Source organism: Poecilia latipinna, unplaced genomic scaffold (genome assembly GCF_001443285.1).
Source record: "Poecilia latipinna isolate Pla-1442-1.1 unplaced genomic scaffold, P_latipinna-1.0 Scaffold2373, whole genome shotgun sequence".
Classification (NCBI taxonomy): Eukaryota; Metazoa; Chordata; class Actinopteri; order Cyprinodontiformes; family Poeciliidae; genus Poecilia; species Poecilia latipinna.
Genome location: NW_015114989.1, coordinates 68126 through 73086, shown reverse-complemented (window position 1 = coordinate 73086; position 4961 = coordinate 68126). Strand labels below are relative to the sequence as shown.

The 4961-nt window shown below is 35.3% G+C and overlaps 1 long non-coding RNA gene across 1 annotated transcript in view; it reads right to left on the bottom strand.

Moving 5' to 3' along the window:
- The window catches only part of LOC106937539 (uncharacterized), a 24178-nt gene that overhangs the window by 6055 nt on the left and 13162 nt on the right, over positions 1-4961 (bottom strand). The gene's annotated exons all lie outside the window — the stretch shown is intronic.

The window sequence follows — 4961 nt, the reverse complement described above, 5'->3', positions numbered from 1 at the left end:
GAACTTTTCAGCAATATAAGGAGCTTTTTTTTTAGTAAATAATTTCTAAATGTTTATGAAAACGTTGTAGTTCCACCGGCAGATTAGAACAAATGTCAGGTTGTAAGTGAAATGACAACTAGAACTGGGTTGCTAGGTAACGGGCTGGGCTTGGCTGGGGTTGCTAGGTAACAGCATGGAATGATCTGCCAATTGAACCGGAACTTTTTCATCAATATTTATTTACTGCTAACAAACTAAAAGTCTGCTTCTATATCTGCAGAAAAAGAGAAAAATCAGAGAATATAATTAAAGTCTGTAAAAAAAAAAAATTTCACATGGAAATATAAACAGGATATATAAAGTATATTTTCCAGGACACCTACGCAGGTGAACGAGGAGGTTCTGGGTCAGGAGTACTTTCTATGGAATGAAAACAAAAAACACAGAGCTGAAGGAAACAGCAGCTCAGGACTCAGAAACATCCAGAAAACAGAATCTGTGGGTCAGGAAAGACAGAAAACAATAAATTCATGTTTTATTTCTGCTCCAGATGATAAAGTTCCCTTTAAACTGCAATCAAATGTTTAAGAGTTTACAAATCTTATCAGGCTCACATTTAAACACTGATAAACACGGAGATGAATGATCAGTCAAAGTTTGAGCTGAAGCCTCTATGAAGAGAGAGCGCCGCACCGAAAGATAGTTTAAGGCCCTTTGGATGAAAGTGTGCTGCTTCTGACGCACCAAATCAGTCCAAGCCAAGTCTGCGCTTTTGGCTTCATTGATCAAGAAAGGCTTATAGCTTGTAGTTTGATTCACATCTGTCCCTGATAACCACAATGAGAAACCACAGACTTGGCAGCAGGAGGAAAGCTCTCTGCCCTGCCAGCACTTTTTACCACAAACTCTCAAACTGCCACGCCGAGCCTCCCGCTGCATCCACAATCAATGTGTTCTGAATACTAGATTCTGCAATCAACACACTCTCCATATTCTCTCCCTGAGGTGCCTCGCCGACATCAAAGCGGGAGCAGAAGATGGTGTGGTATCTCTGTGCGCCTGTGCCTTTCCCCCGTATGAAACAGCCCGGCTCTCAGCCCCAAGACACAGGCGGTGAGCAGCCGAGGAAATTTGATTTCACGAGCGCCACGTTACTACCCGGCAGGTAGGGCTGTGGTTTCTGCGTTTTGCAGGTTTTGCCTGCACCTGGTTGTGAGCTGATCACACCAAATGCCTCTTAAAGCCACAAGATCAGATACGAGAATCCTGATGCCAAACATTCAGGTTGTTTTTTTAGAGAAAGTAGAGAAGAAGACGACTCAATACTAATGTTTTGGTGGGAAGAAAATGTTAACTTTGAGAACAAATGTGATGCTTTGATATTGATTCCAAATATTAGACTGCAAAAACACAAAATCTTACCAAGTATTTTTTGTTTAGTTTATAGAACAAATAGTTCACTTGAAAAAAGATAAAACTAACTGACAGTGAGATACATGAGCTTATTTTAAGTCATTAATTCCTTAATATAGATGAAAAATTTCTGGCTCCATTAGCAGATTGTAACAAATGTTACAAGTGAAATAATAACCAGAACTGGGTTGCTAGGTAACGGACTGGGCTTGGCTGAGGTTGCTAGGTAACGGCATGAAATAATCAGAACTTTTTTCCATCAATATTAAGGGATTGTTGACTTAGAATAAGCTCTTATATCTTGCTGAAAAGTTACTTTCTGCTAATTTTGTTTTATTCCAAATGTACTAAGATATTTACACTAGAAACTAAAGTAAAATAATTGGTAAGATTTTGTGTTTTTGCAGTGTACAAGCTAAATTGTTTAAAATGACATAATTTGTGTTAGATGAAAGATATTTGGAACATATTTTTGATATATCCCTTTTTTTATTAATTTAGTTTTTCTAGACAAAGTTTAATTTGATACATTTCTACTTTTCTAAATTAAAGTTCCAGTTTTATAGACTTTTCTTCAATGTTTCTTCCAAGAGCCTGAAAAAACATACTACAGGACAAAAATATTGTAAATTACTTACTGTAGAAGTTTATTGTGGACAGAAAAAAATAAGTGTTTTCTAACAAAAAATTACAATGATTGCAGCAAAAGTTTTTCCCCATAATAATTAGTTCACTGAAGTTTTTCAGGACTTCTTCATTCAGATCTTCGGTTTTTATTTCGCTTCACATTAAAGATTTTGACAAAAGTCTTTGAAAGTGAAATAATCATTAAATATTGACTTTTTCATCAATATTTAGGAATTATTTACTTAAAACAAACTAATATATCTTAATGAAAAGTTGCTTACAAGTCAGTTTTGTCTGAGTTGATTTTTGCCCCAGAAACTAAACAAAAATGCTCGGTAATATTTAGTTTTTTTTTTGTTTTTGTTTTTTGCAGTGTACTTTTCATATAAAAGTGGTGAGTGCAGCTCCTTTACCAAGTATTTTTGTTCTATTTTCTAGAACACGTGAAATAAAACACAAACTTATTCATCACATTTCAATATATTAACTTGTTTTAAGTAAATAACATTGTTTTAACAAGAACCAGCTGCACTGATAGCAAGATGTTTCCTGTAATTTCACTTTTCATCAATATTAAGAAATGTTTACTGTCTTAAAACAAGTTCTTATATCTTGTGTAAAAGTGACTTAGTTTTGTCTTATTACAAACTGGATGTTGTGTTTTCACTTTTGGCATAAAAGTGAATATTCCAAAAGTGAAGTTTAACAGTTTGCTTTGTTTTTTCTGTCACATTTTACTGAAACTTTAGCACAAATTTTTATTTGTAAAGGCTGAGAAAGCAGAGAGAAGCTGCAGCGTGAAAATCCCCGGCGCTCAGCATGGAGCCTGGAGCCACTCGCAACTCTGCTCTGCTTTTTGATCCTGGCTTGGATTTCACAATATATATACGAGCAAAAAAAGAAGAAAATCAACACAAATTGGCTTTTATCTTCTCAGGAGTTCAGCCAGATACAGAAAAGCACATGAATGATGTTTTATCACCAACAGACTCGACTACTGTAATGTGCTTGAAAATTCTGGATAATCTGCACCAGGCAGAGCAGAAGCAGATGGGCGGCCCATTGGTTTTTGATTTTACTGGTTCTGTTTTATTGGTTTCAATCTCTCTGTGGATTCCTGTCTTATATTATTCAGGCTCCCCTTAACTAATCCTGTGTTTGTAAAACTTCTCCAGCCTTTTCTATTTCTTTCTACTGATCTTTCAGTTCTGGTTTACTTGTTCTGTATCTAAAATGAATAAAGAATCAAAAAAAAAATTCTTCTCATACTGTTTGAATAATCTGACTGTTTTTATCTATAAATATAATTTTTGTTAAATGTTTTTCCAAAGCTTGTGCTGTTTTTAGCTGTTACTTTTATGTAAAATGTAAAAAAAAAAAAAATCTTAAATTTGACATTATTAGCCACTTTTTAAGGTTTAATTTGACTTTAATGTCTGATTTTTAACACTTTACAGCAGGTGTGTCCAAAGTGTGGTCAGGGGGCCAATTGTGGCCCTCGAACCGATTTCGGGCGGCCCTTGATCTCAGTTTGAGACCAGCTTCAACTTTCCAGGCAGATGATTCAGATACACATTTAAAAACAAAGTCAGGGAGCAATTTTCAAAAAGGCAATTTAACATCTTAAAATGCAACACAAAGTATTCATCCAGGTTTTTGCTTTAAATTTAATTTATTTTAATAGATAAATGGACAACAAGCATCCTGTGGTTTTTAGTAATATAAAATCAATCAAGAGAGTCATAAATCATAAATAGATAAAAGATAATCAACTTGAAAATGTAGGAAATGGTTTGTTTTAAATCTGCAGGACTTTTTTATGTTTAAAATCTACAATGATTTACAGAAATCTGTTTCATTGTGAGTTTAGTTTAGATTTGAACAGATAAAAATAAAAAAAGTAGGTTTTGCAATTACATTTAAAAAGAAAAGTACAGAAACGCCTGTGGCCGCCTCTGATTTACAGTATTTAGATGCTTCGCGATGCATTTCTTCTAGAATGTTGTGCAACTTTTATTCACTTTGAACATGAAGTTGCTTCCATTCAGTGAGACAAAGTTACAGTTTGTCATATCAATGCAGAACAGATCATTTTCCATGCAGGCGTCTGATCAGCGCTGACATCTCTCTCTGGTTGTGTAATTCAATCTGTCTTGAGAAACGCGCCTCGCTGTCTTCACAGAGACCTCAGTGCAGATATGAAAAGCTCTTTCAAGGCAAAGGTGTGAAGAAATCAGACTGAACTGTTGTCTGGGCGTATTTCTGTGTTTGTGGAGATGCTGACGGTTGGCCCTAAATGCCAAGCGCATCTCAAACGCCTCAGCATACAGACAACCACACGCCAATACTGTCACATACACTGTATAAAAAGAAACAAGCTGCTTTTCTCACTGTTGGACTTTAAATAGGACAAACTTCTCCTGTTTAGCCTTATTAGACTATAAAAGTCTAAATTACGTTTTTGCTGAGTCTTTAGTTGTTTTGAGGTTTGGTTATTATTCTGTGTTTAGTTCAGTCGTTTCTGAGTGATTCTCGTTTATTATGTTCATTTCTTGTCTAGTTTACTATTTAATGATAGATTATTTTCCTCCCTCGCCCCGTGGGTCATTTTCTTTGCTTTTTCTCCTCACACATCTAATTTACGGTAAAACACAGTCAGTTGAATTTTACCTTATAAATATGGTAAAATTCTGGCAAACACAGCTCCCCGTATTTTAATGACTATTTTTTTACAGTGTATTGTTGCAGCATTCACTCTCCCAGTATTTAACCACCTTTTCCTCATTTCTCCTCTGGTTCCTCCTGTTATGTTAGATGCTGTTCCCTTTGTTTGTTTCTCGTGTTTTTGATTCTCCTCTGGCTCCCTGTGCTCCCATGATTTTATCTTTTATTTTTATTTTTCCAGAATCTCTCTTTCTTTCTGTTTATTCAATGTCACA